Genomic DNA, 15,043 nt, shown 5'->3' with positions numbered 1-15,043 from the left:
TTATTCCTTGGGGCTTTTGCAGTATCTGGGTGCTCTACTCTTGCCTGCTTTGTTTCTGCTGGGTCATTAAGGGCAACAGGACTGGTTAGATTGCCTCTTAGATTACAACCTGGGCCTGTCGAGTGATTCATCAGTGTCGATGTACCAGTCTGATATTGTTGAGGTCTGATAGTAAAGAGTGCCCCTCGTGGGTATGCATCTGGCTGGATCTGAACACGTATTGGGATAAATTTTGGGGGATAGGCAGGGTCTTCATTATTATCCCCAAAGTGAACCGCTAGACTTTTCCCTTTTTCTAACCATTTACCCAATAACTGGGTTAATTGGCTCATCATATCTCTTTGGAATTCTAATAGCTGATCTCTCATATCTTGCTGAAATTTGGTCAATTGTTCTTGTATCCGTATTTGCATTTGCTCTACTTTCTCCAACCTTTGGTCCATTTCTCTAGCCTTTGCTTGGATGTCGTGAGGGTGTTGGTTTTCCAATTTAACTGAAATAATTTTACTCAATTAGGCTCTTTTAATGGATTTTAATGCATATGATGCTATGTAATGCAAATGCATGAGATGAATGCAAAAAGAGATGTTGATTCTGATTCAATTCCATTTAGAAAACTTTTCTAGAAGACAAATTTCTTTACATAAAGCGGATATATATACGGCTTTGCCCTCATTCTCCAAGCGAGGACATCTTCTCCTTCTTCATCTGGATGCTAAGATAAATCTTGCGAATTCTTCAAAAGGGGTATCTCCTCTACCTCTTTTTTACTTGATCCTGGTTATAATCCAACGTCTGCCCATCCCCGTAATGCTCCTCAACTTCTTTAAGGTAGTTGGAATGTCAGAAACTCTTGAATAATCAGCTTGACCTTGAGGCACGAAGTAAAGTTATGTATTCCTCCATCACCCTTCTCTTATCACGTTTTCTTGGACCATATTCGGACAACCATATTGTCATCCACTTTATCAAGAAACCCATTTTCTTATGACAAGCTCTCTATTTAGTAATCGAACTTGAATCAACATCTCTTTTCTAAGATGCAAATGCAATGCAATAATGATGTCATGTAATCAAAACAAAATAAACCCAAGTCAGTATCCCACCAAAAAGATATAATCCAATACAAACATGAAATAGCCAGAACATTTATTCAGGAATCCTCTAAGGTTTGGTATAGCTCTACCTAGGGCAAGTTCTTAAAGCTCACTATATGAAGTTTAGTTTCTAGAGTAAGGGTACCCGAACCAGCAGATTCCTTGATCCTCACCCATTATAGGCTCATGTCGATCGAGTTCAGTTCAGGGGGATACATTTCCTTATGGCTGCACGAAGATGAAAATCTCACGAAGACATAAGTACGGATGTATCCCGGAAGCGGTCCACTACCTTGCACGGAGGTGAAAACCTCACGAAGGACTAGTTTCTCGCTCCCACTTAAGGGTGAAATGCAAAATGCAAATGCAAAGTTGTCAACTTTCCAAGATGAAAAATCAATGAATGCGAAGGGAACTCATGAATTTTTTTAAAAAAACTTTTAATTTTTGACACAAAGACAAATATAATCAATTTATGGCTCGACTCTCTAGTGTCCCCAGCGGAGTCGCCAAGCTTTCGAAACTGTTTTTTGAAAACAAAAATTTTGGTTGTCGACTTTAAAAACAAAACAGGAGTCACCACCGATCCTTTATAAAGGTGTAATCGGCCCACCTTAAAAAATAATTTTGGTTTGCGAAATTTGAGAAAATAGGTTCGGGAGTCAGTTACGCACGAGGAAGGATTAGCACCCTTGTAACGCCCAAAATTGGTACCAAATTGATTTTTGTTAATGTCTTGGTGTCGAAAATTTGAAAAGATTTTAAAAGGAAACTCTTTATTTCATGAATGAATTAAAATAATAAGACATTCTTATTTCAAAGAAATAAAACACCACACCCAGTGAGTTAGAGCACAATGTTTTTAAATCTTCAAAATATCCGAATATTGCCTTCTGCTTTTGAAAATTCTTATTTCGAGAAGAAAATGTCATGACCAGTAAGTTAGGACCCAACATTTTGATTTCCCGAGAATAAGCTTTTATTTAAAAATTGTGAATTTATTGCAAAACGAATACTTGGCTTTCTAAACTCATCGAAAAATAATCACGATCCAGTAAGTTAGGACACGATCTTTCACGAGAATCATGAATGCCAAATATTTTGAAATTTATAAAATAGGATGATTTAAATATTTTGAGAAAATCCGAATGTATATTTTTAAAAGGGATGCTAAAAAGGGTTAAGGTATAACATGAAACAGATACTCTAATTTCAAACATATATGAATAAATATTTACAAATATATACAAGTAGGTATAATATACAAATAAATTTACAAGTATGCGACGCATATATTTAATGCATACATATAAGTGTACATAAAAAGACAAAATTTAGTAATATCTAAAAGCGTATATGTGAGCAAGAATAAGAAAAATGCCTATGTATGTATTTAAAAATCGGGGTGAAAAAAGGATATGTATATGCATATGTTCACAAAATAAAATGTATAAGTATATAAATCTATTATAAAAAAATGTGTATATTGAAAACCATGTGTATTTCAAACGTGCATGTGTACATATACATATATCTGTAAAAAAAAATGTTTGTGAAGGATAAAAAATGTATATACATATTTTCAAAAAAAAGAGGGAAAAAATATTTATATATATAAAAACGTATACTATAAAAACGTATGTACACTATATAAAAATCTATGCTTATATATATGTATAGGAGGTAATGAAAATAAAATAATAATAGAATATATATATAGAGAATGCACATGTAATTATAAAAGGTATATATGTAAGATGCGTGAAAATGTATAAAAATAATGAAAATGATAATGATGACAAAAATAATAAATAATATAATAGTAAAAATGCAATAATAACATTACCAATATTAAAAAAAACTAAAATGTCAAATGAAGAATTAAATCGAAAATAAAAGAATTTTGAGGGCTGAATTTAAAATTAGAAAATACGTGAATGGACCCAATTAAAGTGTGCACAACAGAAGGAGGACCCAAGTGGAAATTAATCCATCCTCTCAAAACACTGCGCATCTAGGGACCAAATCGAAACAGCAACAATGTGTGCGTTAAAATTTAAAAGACTTAAGAAATCTAATTAAAAACACTGCAGAAATAAGGGGGACCAAACGCGAAATTAGACCATTTAAGGTCTGAACGTGCGGACCCCCCTCTCCCCAAAGTGCTGTTTGTTTCTGCTTTAAGGAGAGCAAATCTGGGAAAAAATGGAAAAAACACATTTTGTTATTTCTTTCTTTTTTAAAAAGTGGTCTGCTAGGGTTTCTTCAAAATTTTCTTTCTGCGCCATCGCTCGTCGGCCTTTTGAACCGGATCTCCGACTGCGGCGGAGATGGTAGAAAACGACGGCCCAAACACAGAGGTAAACTCCTCTTCGCTCTTTTCTCTTTATAAATCAACAATAAACATGAAAAAATAATGAACACCGGAAGAAAAAAACCTTTATATTCAAAAAAAATTGTATCTTTCTTTCTTTTTCTCTGTATTTTTCAGTGTTTCTATGTGTATTCCTTTACACCGAAATATCCCCCCCGATTCACTGATCTTTCACGGCTTTAAATAGCCGAAATAGGAAAGGAAGAAAAAAAATCAAAATCACTAAAGATCTATTCTGTTTGGCCTCTTCTCCGATTTTTTGTTATTTTTCTGCCTTTTGTCGTGTTTGTACGCCTCTTTTTCGCAGGTTTGGTGGCTGTTAAGTGCGTGCGTGGAGAGGAGGCCCGAGACGTGCGGCGCTTGGAACCTCGCTGGAGGCGTGGGTGCTGTGGCGCAGAGGCAAAAAAGGGGCTAGAGTTTTACTTAGGTTTTTTTTTGTTTTGTTGTATTGGGCTAGTATGTGGGCCTGGACAATTGGGCTTATTACAATGTTAATTTTGAAAATGTTTTTTCCAATTGTGGGAATGATGCCTTTAACAAGTTTAATCTTGTAGATGGGTTTCTTTTTCGCTTAAACAGGTTATGTGTTCCACACTGTTCCATGAGAGAGTTATTAATTCGTGAGGCACATACTGTAGGCTTAATGAGACGCTTTGCTGTTGCCAAAACACTAGATATTCTACAATAACATTTTTATTGGCCGCACATGAAGAAGGACGTTGAAAAGGTATGTTCTAAATGTATTGCTTGTAAACAAGCAAAGTCAAAGGTTATGCCTTATGGGTTCTATACTCTGTCGATTCCTTCTTCGTCATGGGTAGACTTATCCATGGATTTCGTTCTTGGTTTGTCATGAAATAAAAAGGGTCGAGATAGTATCTTTGTTGTTGTTGACAGGTTTTCAAAGATGACTCACTTCATTCCTTGTCACAAAATGAATGATGCTACATATGTGATTAACTTAATCTTTAGTGAGGTGGTGCGCCTACATGGGATACCTCGCACCATTGTATTTGACAGAGACGTAAAGTTCCTAAGCCACTTTTGGAATATGTTGTGGGGTAAGCTTGGTACTAAATTATTATATTCTACTACATGTCACCCCCAAACCGATGGACAACTTGAGGTAGTCAATCGAGTCTTAGGTGCTTTACTAAGCTGTTGTGGGTAAGAACCTTAAAATTTGGGAAGAATGTTTGCCATTTGTTGAATTTGCATATAATCGATCTATTCATTTTATAACTGGCTGTTCTCCATGATACGAACCTGCCCAAGGACTCAGCTGACTTCAATTGAGATCAAATCAAGCTACAAACTGGTCCAACTAATCGAGCTCGATCCAAGCATTCAAAGAAGCAAATTCGGCTTTGGTAGACAGATTTGGAAAAAGGCTTCACCAATCGAGCTTGGGATTGCTCGTCGAGATCCTTTGCACTTTACTTCAAGCTGATTTGCCATTTAGCTAGCTAAACTAGCTGCTGAATAATTTTTAAACATTATTAATTATTTCAATTTAATTAGCTTTGTTTTAATTTTCTACACCTTAATTACATGTCTGATTGATTTGTTTATAATTTTCTTAATATCATTCAGTCATTATTTTGTCTTAGCATGCTGCATATTTAAGTCATTACATATTTAATTCATGTCATTGTTGGTCCATTAAGCATGTCTAATTTCGGACAGATTTATTACATATTTATTTGTGTGTTTATTTTGTCTTGTTGATATTATAATTAAGTGTTTAAATATGTCATAAGCTGGACGCTTTAAATATGTTTTAGGTATATTAATTTTGTCTTGTTTCATACAGCTTTACTATGTGTTTATTTGGTTCTTATTTCGGACATATTAATTATGTCTAATGCTTGGACAAATTAACCGTGTCCAGTTGCTTCTTTTAACCACATTTAACCCGTCCTTATTGTTTGTCTTGAAGGCTAGTTGTATTTGCTGCTCTCAAGAGGCTCAATGTACGACAATTAAAGGTAGCAAGCATTTGGATATTCATTCATGTGGCTGAACCATGAATTTAGCTGATTTATTGAAGCTCATTAATCTAGAGAATGCACCTGATTGTGCATGTACATTTGGGAGCTAATTTTAGTTGGATATTCATGTTCATTCAAGCTAATTTAAGGAGAGCATGCAGTTGGAAATTTATGCATAATGAGGCTGAACATTCATGCATATTCAGATTCATTGCAATTATTTAATGTGAGACAATGCATCTAATTGTGCATGCACTTGAAGCTGATCCCTACACTCTCTTAGGTGTCCATTCGGCAAGGGGGATGAATGATCTCTGAACTCAGCCCTTTTCTGCACAGCCAACCCTTCAAAAACCCGATGTTCACACTTAAGTCCATTCCTTTCCAAGAGTTCACACTATTGACCATTCGGGTGCCTCCATTTCCATTCAATTTCTGTTCATGTATTCGGCAGGCTCAAAGGAGTTTTTATCCAGCCATTTAACACCTTTGACCGAATCATCTAAATGCATTTACAGCTCAACCATTAAGTCTCTTCACCTTGGCTGTTCGGGAACACCACATGACAAACACTAAGTCTATTCGGGCACTTCAATAGACAACCGAATATTAAAGTCATACATTGGATGTTTTCAGCTGAAATTAAGTCAATAGATTACATTTAAGACAGAATTAGTCATGTGGCTATTTGGCTGGCTTAGTGGCAGCTTATAAATAGCTTCTTGTAAATTGTTTGAAGGTTACACCCAATTTACACAACTTGTTACTTTATTGAACTTTTTTTTCGTTTGAATGAATTATAAACTTTGTGAGTTTTCAGCTCTCATTATTCTTGGTGATTTGATCTGATTTATCTAGCATCGCTAGTGGCGTCGTCCTATCTCTATTCTTGAACTTATCACTTTCGAGTATGGTGTTCATCCCTTATACTGTTGGTTCCTATCTTGCTAGATAGCGGGTCTCGATTCTATCCAGCTTTCCGCCAATCACCTTAAAATGTTTAAGAATCTGGTCTTTAACTATTGTTAAATGTTTATTATTGTTTTAAGTTCTTTATATCCATCTTTCCACCTTTTAAACTTTGTTTTATCTGCTGCTTAAATAACTATCTTTTATAACTTAGCCATTTTGTTAAAATAAAAAATGAGAACTATTTAATTTGACGACTAGACATTTCAATGACTCAATTACATCTCTTAAGTGAGTTTGTATCACTCCATTTGAACTTGTTTATGGTTTTAATCTACTAACTGTACTTGATCTTGTGTTATTGCCTATAGAAAACATCCTTGCAAGCTAAGGAATGTAAGTATGACACATAACCTATTGAGGGGTCTTCGTCTACTGCTATCATTAACGATGATGATATAAATGAGCAAGAAACTTCAAGTGACACCGTTTGTAAAGACAATAAGTGTGATTTTGTGCTGTTGAGTCTAGATTTAACATTACACCTTGTTTCAAAGTTGATGTCAAAGAAGTTGATAGTAATAGTGCGAGCTATGATGATAATAACAGTGCAAACTATGATGATAGTGACAATAAGCTTTGTGAATCAGAAAAAGTTAATAGTGAGAATTTTTTCCTAGAATGTACGAATTTGGATGGGTTAGACATCTATTCTCCTCATACATATTTATGTTATGATGAATTTAATGTTAAAAATTTTAGTGAGGGGTTAAAGGGAAATGAGGATGATTCATGGAAAAAGACTGAGAAAAAAAAGACCTTGAGCAATAAAAGTCAATTTTATGGTCCAACTTTGGTGAGTGAAAATTTCTATGAGGTAAAATTAGAGAGTTCAATTCACATTGAAAAAGAGAATATAAAGAAAGAGAAAACCTATCCGAAAGAGAGGAATAATTATGTTTTCACTAACCTTAACTTGAATTTGTCTAGTGGACTTGTTTCATTCTTTCAGGAATTTGTTGATCCTTTGCGAGGAGCACTGTTAAACCATTCCACTTGTGATAAAGGTTATTTCTTTTTCAACCAAATATGAGATTCGAAGATGAATCTTTTCGAGGAAAGAGGGAATGATACATGCACAGATAGGGTGAAGTTTATTAAATTCCATTCACCGAAGCTGTAAATTTTCAAGTTTGGGAAATTAGCAGACTTGCGATGACTTTTTGATGAGACCCATGCATTTTGGAGTTGAGATGTCTGCATTGTGTTTAAAGATATATCTCTTAGCTTCGAAAAACACTTTGAATCACTCAATTTTGAGTTCGGAAGCTCAAGTTATGACCGTTTTAATAAAGACTGCGCGAGCAGAATTTTTGGACGTGATTGTGACCAGAATTACAAGTTTCGGGCTTTTTATTCGAGTTCAAATCGTATTAGGTTCGAGTTTTAAGATTAATTTTTGTTATTTATGAGCCCAATATTATATTTATCAGCTTTTATTATTTTATTATTCCTAATTTATTATTATTAAGTATTTTAAGTTATTTAGGAGTTTTATGTCAACAAGAAAGTTTAGTTTAAAACTACTTCTTGTTTAGGTTAATTAAAGTTCTAATATACTTAAGAGTTTTATTTAGATTTATTTAGCTAGCCTATATAAAGGCTTCTTTATTGTTCATTAAGCACACAATTGTTTTTATTAATAAAGTTTTCAACTCGAGGAGTTTATTTCTTTGAGCAAGATTTCTTTCTTGTGATTTTTAAAAGTAGTTCTCTTCTTGATTTTCTTCAAGGAGTCATGGTGATTCATTCTTCACCCTTCAATTTGCCAAGGATTATTTCTTGGAGGGTTAATTAGAGCCATTAATTGAGTTTGTTGGGACTTATATCTCAAAGGGTTCAATTGGACATTTATCGTTCCATCCACCATAGCCATCGGTTTATTCAATACATCCTCCACTTTTAAATTTCGTCTATTTATTTATTTATTTATTGATATATTATTATTTTTATTTGTTCTTTGTTCTCAAAAATCTTCTTCTGTTGTTTTCGACTTTATTATTGCTAAATTTATTTATTTCTTCTTTTCCAATCAGACCCAAATATTTTCTTTTCGAGTCGAACAACTTGAATTCGATTTTTTAATCTGTTTTCGCCTTCATTCCTTACCATTTCTATTAGTTTTATTTTATAAATATAATTTATTTATTATACGTCTGGCCTTATTCCTTAGTCCTTGCCTAATTTGTTAAGTGTGAGCATTGTTTTCACCCACAACCATCGACACCAATAACTCTTATTTTGAAATCCTTGGTTTCCACATTCTTTGACATCCATCATTGAACTAGGAATTGGTTTTGGAGTTGCTGACATGATCTTCTACCTACAGGGCCTCGAAGACTTCATCCTCACCTAAAATCCACAACCATGCCCAACTCAAGCACAACTTCAAACGCAACAAACCTGTTTTAGGCAACAACCTAAAGAAATTGATTCTTACCCTTTTTGACTCTAGGGTGTAGTTTTTGACCCAACTTCAAATGGTAGCTGTTAATGTTGAAAAAAAAGAAAAGCTAATTCTGCTTGAGTTTTCTTCATGTTTTTTTTCCTTTAAATTGTTTTATCTATAAAATTATTATGTTAATAAATAAATATCATGTTAGAAATTGAGAAAAATATATATTCATTTATTTATAAGTACTTTTATAATTTTTATGTATTTTTATAAAATCTTCTATATTTTTATCGAAAAACTAAACTTTTAAATAATTTTGTTTATTTTTAAATTTAATTTTAAATTTTAAATTTTTATGAATCAAGACTAAATTGAAAAAAAAATGTGTAAAGTTGAGAGCTAAATTTGTTGAATTTTTTTAGAATTAAAACCAAATTGATAGAATCTATAAACATTGGGGGGTCAAATTTGTTATTATGGAAAAAAAGCTTTTACTAATGTTTTAATAGAAGAGTGACCAAAATATTAAATTTGATAACTTTAATAACTAAAATAGAAAATTTTAACTTTGGATGACTACAATGGAAGCACACTTATAGTAGTGTGACTATTTGTATACTTACCCATAATTTAAATTGAAAATAAAAGGGTACACTTATAGTAGTGTGACTATTTGTATATTTACCCATAATTTAACTTGAAAATAAAAAGATGAGTAAAACTCTTGAAAAACAAATGTCTTTAAAATAAGTAAAAAAATTCCTTCTCTTTATCACGAACAAATTATGTAAGTAGTTAAAATTTATCGTTATACTTAATTAATTACTAAATGTAGCATTTGTTTATAATAAATTAAACATTAAACCCCGTAAAGAAGGGAAATATATTGTTTCCGACTAACCATGTCCAAGTGCATGTAAAAAGGAAAGAAAAAGATGGAAAGAAAAAAAAGGTGAGATTGATGAAAGCCTTTCAAAACTTCCATAATTACTACTAAGGTGTAAAGTACATTAAATATGTGTCGAAATAAAAAAGAGAAGTAAAGGCTGTTCTAAAGTTTCCCATCACCATTAGTTGTGTGTACAACAGTTTAAAGCTCTTTTTAAAGTTTTCCACCTTTAATCCAACACTCTTTTAAAAGTACTATACAGTAAGTGTTCGTGCTTTGGATTCAGATCTTTCCAGGGAAAATGACTTGAGATTCCAACAGTGAAATGCTAGCTTAATTAGGGGTTTTAAGCTTTCTAATTACCAATTAAGTTGCTAAGTAAACTGATTTTGGTAGCAAAAGCACTTCTTTTAAACCACACCAACAATCTACCAAAGGACATAACAAAAATAACCTCATTTATCTTTCATCATTATATTTAAATATATATATTTTTAATTCTTCACAGCAAATTTTGATAAGATATTAATTCTTTTAAATTCTTAAAACATTTTTTATGTGACTTTTCAAATTCACTTTTTATTAATCATGCTTTTTAAAATCATAAACAATATTAAACTAAGTCTTAATATCATTAGGGTTAGCTTCATTTGCACGGTATTTCTATTCGTTACACTCCATTTCATCTTTAATAAATATTCACTAAATTTATAAAAAGGCATAATAATTTATCAAGCCTTCCAATTTTATAAAATAAAAAAATTATTCAAAACTTTTCTTTAATTTTTCGTTTCTTTTAAGAATGTTTCACTTATATAAAACAATTATATATTGAAATATTGTTTCCCTTAAATTTAAAGCAACTATTTATTTGTTAGATTTCAAAACTAGTATTAATTTTATGCATTTAATTATTATATTAATTATAAAATATTAAAAACGTTCAAGTAAAAAAGTATGTTTCAATTTAAAATTGTAATAATATACAACAATTAACTCAAATTTTTTATGTTAACTATTTAAAACTATTTTCCCCACAACTTAAATATTGTTTTTTCATGATATATCTAACACCCTATACTCAATCCGATCGCCGTGCCTGAGCTATAGGATGCTATATTAGTTACCAGAATAACTATGGTTACAATTTATATCGATTCAAAATTCATTAACATGTTCATTACATCATCATATTATAATATATAATATTGTCTGGGGTTTATCTGAGCTTATGAAAGCTCTTTTGATAATGGAAACCATTTGAGAACTAAAATGCAAAGTTTACAAAACGTTTCAGGTTGGATTCACGACTCCTATGATGCAGACCTCAAAGACAGTAAGTAGACGTCGCGAAGATGAAGGCTAGTGTCACGACGATGGAAACAAATTCCTTTAGCTCTTATCTCCTTTGATTCAATCTATCATCTAATAAAATATGGTTGGTTTTAAGACACCAAAATGGCAACTCAACACAATCAATAAGTTCAATTATACATCTCAAGTCCAAAAAGATTTTAGCCATCTTAGCCATGCATGGACCATTACATTATCATTAATCCATTACTCAATTACACAACATCTACCATTTACAACCTAAAAAACGGTTCAACCCTAGGTACATGCCATTTATCGATATGTAAAGATTTATACAAACTTTGTTGAGTTGAGAGTAGCAACCTAGATGCTGAATTCACCTTTTGAGACTTCGAGGTCCACCTATGTGCACGGAATAAACAAAATCATTTGTTGAGTGATAAAGCTTAGTAATACTTTCATGATTCAAGTCAATATAACACAAACATTAACGAATTGCATACTATCAATTTAAGATCAATCTTTAGCCATTTCACATAAACTTTCATGCCAAAAGCTTCCATTAATATATAAACTATGCATATAACCATTTTGCACATCATTTCATTTGATAATAACATTTAAACTTATCATATTATAACATTCAACAACAAGGTTTAAATATCTTCATTTCACAATATACCGATTTCTTATTTCTTCAATTCAACTCATTCTTAAACCTATTGATTTGTATTATTTACACATTAGCCCTCCGATCTCATATAATCGGCTCGCATGGTCTTTCATATGCTATCTGTATTAGTTTATTACAATATTCATTTGTATCACGAAATCATATTATCAATTCAATTCAAATATCATTTATCCAATTTACATTTTATATCTCGATTAACTTGACTTGGACTCGAATGGATACACGAATTCTAATCAACACACCAATTTGGCACCCAATACCTTATTGAAATATCTAAAGTAAATAAATTACGCCCAGTTCTTATCAATATAATCAAAGTAAAGGGTGTGCCTAGAACTCATCAGAACATTTGAAGGAAAATGCGCCCAATGCTCATCGACATATAGTCAAAGTAACTCATACTCAGTCTATCCTATGGCATGCCAACTATATCCTACTCTACCCGAACATTTAATAAGATACCAATGATCCAATTTTCATTACACAATCCAATTCATATATCATTCACATTCAATATCATAGTCTCATTTCAATCTATCATCAATTCAAAATTATCTCATGTCACATAATATGTTTCATTCGATTTCATATCACATATAGTGTATTAATTAATCATGCTACTTTTTATTTTGTTCAATTTAGTCCAATATCTCAATATTTAATATCAACCACAACGAATCAATTCATACGACAATCATATACTCACCTCGATACAAAATCATGTAATTAACATGACTATGCAAACAAATATATTGATCTCGAATCATAAAAGTACAAATCAAATCCCCGCGTCAGTCGTCAACGACCCTCGCTTTTCCTTTCCCTCTCAACGGACCGAGATCGTCTTTAGCTACGTACGACAATACAAAAAATAAATAATATCAATTTTCATCCAATTCACATTCAAATACATGGTTAGGCATATTTTTTTATTTTATTCAATTTAGTCCCCAAAGTCGGGATATGTATATATTTCGATATCTAGCTTCGAATTAAAATCTAATTTCACATTCATTCATTAGAGACCCTATACTTTCTATTCCTATTATAATTTCATTGCAGATTTTGAATTTATTCAATTTAGTTCCTAATGTTACAAAGTTATCTATCAAGCTTATTTAGCTTTACAATTTTTATCATGATTTAAGCTTAATTTCTATAAATTTCAAGCCTAATTCATCAATTTCTCAACAATGACAACTTGCTAAAAATTAAACAATTGAAAAAATTAATACATGGGCTAGCTAAATCAAGCATTCCTAATATAATTTCATTACAGATTTTGAATTTATTCAATTTAGTTCATAATGTTAGAAAGTTATTTATCAAGCTTATTTAGCCTTACAATTTAGTTCTTGTCATGATCTAAGCTTAATTTCTATAAATTGCAAGCCTAATTCATCAATTTTTCAACAATGACAACTTCTTCAAAATTCAACAATTGAACAAATTAATACATGGGCTAGATAAATCAAGCTCCCATGATCATAAATATATAGAAATCAAAGCAAATGGACTTAGAGACTTGCAATAGGTGACTGAATGTTTAAAGAAAAGTTTGAAGATTTCTTAGTTTTTAACAATGGTGGACGGTGAGAAGAGTGAAGATGATGGTGGTTTCATCTTTTTTTCCCCCACTAACTATAACTTATTTACTTAGATTAAGTTATAATTAATCTTAGTTAATTAGTTTAACATTTTTATTATACTTTAATTACTATTAGTTAAACTTAGTGATAATTACCATCATTATCCACTATCTCAAGAGTAATATTTGTTAAATGACCATTTTAGCCCTTTGGATGATTGCTATATAGGCTCCCAAGCTTTTTCTTAATTAAAATTCAATATCGATTTGACTTTTACAAATTAGTTCTTGAGCTTTAATTAACTACTCTTTTGGCTAAATTACTTAATTGAAATTCATTTCATTTTGTATATTAATCTATAAATATTCCTATTTTATATTTAGAAAATTGGTTTGCGAAAATAGGGTTTCAAAACTGTATTTTTTGACACCATTGAAATTCGGGTCGTTTCAATCTAAATGTAGATTCCAAGTACAAATAATTTTAAAATATTTTTTCTAAAATATAAATATTATTCTCCATAAGGGTGTATTTTCACAATTGAGAAATTAAATTTTAATAAAATTATATATTTTTAAAATAATATAAATCCATATTCATATATTATTTATTGTAAGATTATATGTTGTTCATTATTTGAGAAAACTATAATCAATTAGTATAATTTTTTGTCAATTTAGAAATCTATACATTTATATACTATATATAAAAGTAGTGTCCAAACCCTTCATCTTTTTGACACTTGTCCAACCAACCAAACAAAGTATTTTTTATGAGATTTTTAATCAATGTTATAATTTTAGTTTTAGTCCTTAAAATATGCTAAAAATTGATTTAGACCTTTCTTCTACTTATGTCACGGGGATAGAACTATAGCCTGACAAACCACATGACCTTAGGCGATTTTTTGGGTTCAAATCTGCCTAGGTCAGCTTTATACTAGAAGAATGAGAGTTCTTGCAAAAATTCTCTAAGGCACCAAAGCAAACCAGAAGAAAAGTTGAAAGAGAAAGAAGCTATGAATGAATAGAAACGTCACAGAAAAATAGCGCACACCAAGTGTTTGAGTAAATGCTTTCAAAAAAGTATTTTATTACTTTAAAGGTTTACAACTGAGAGATTACAAATGAGGGGGAAGATCTCTATTTATAGTTGAGCTCCCCCATATCTAACAATACAGATCAACTTACATCAAAAACTGAGATTAATGCCTATATACAAGATAAGAGTCTTAAGGGAATTAAACTATATACATCTTTATCTATTAGGATTTACAATAATTACCTTGGTAACTCTAGTTTTACTGGAGTGTTTCACTGGGCCACCAAGGCTTTAAGTAGATGGGCTTGTCCATGGGTTCCATGAATTGGGCCAATTCTATTGGATTAAAAGAGCCCTATTTGATCAATTGACCTCTGATTTGCCATGATTTGATAGGTCAAATTAGGCTCTCCGTTATACTTAAGGAGCTTATTCTCAAGCAATTTAGGTGTCTTTTTTTACTCTGTTGAGTTTTAGTTTTTATTATTAATAATTTTTTTGTTTATTTTATGCCATTTTGAGACTGAAATTGGCCAAATGTGTCATCGGGGGACCTATTGATATGATTGAGTGGAGTAAGAAGTTGACAATGGCCCAAACTTGAAGAAATCATCATTCAGAAGGGGGTATTACGACACTGAGGCCATGGAAGTCGTGATTCCCTTGGCAATGCTGAAGTGAAGAAAATTG

Source organism: Gossypium hirsutum, chromosome D11, assembly GCF_007990345.1.
Source record: "Gossypium hirsutum isolate 1008001.06 chromosome D11, Gossypium_hirsutum_v2.1, whole genome shotgun sequence".
NCBI classification, from domain to species: domain Eukaryota; kingdom Viridiplantae; phylum Streptophyta; class Magnoliopsida; order Malvales; family Malvaceae; genus Gossypium; species Gossypium hirsutum.
This window is presented reverse-complemented; position numbering follows the sequence as displayed.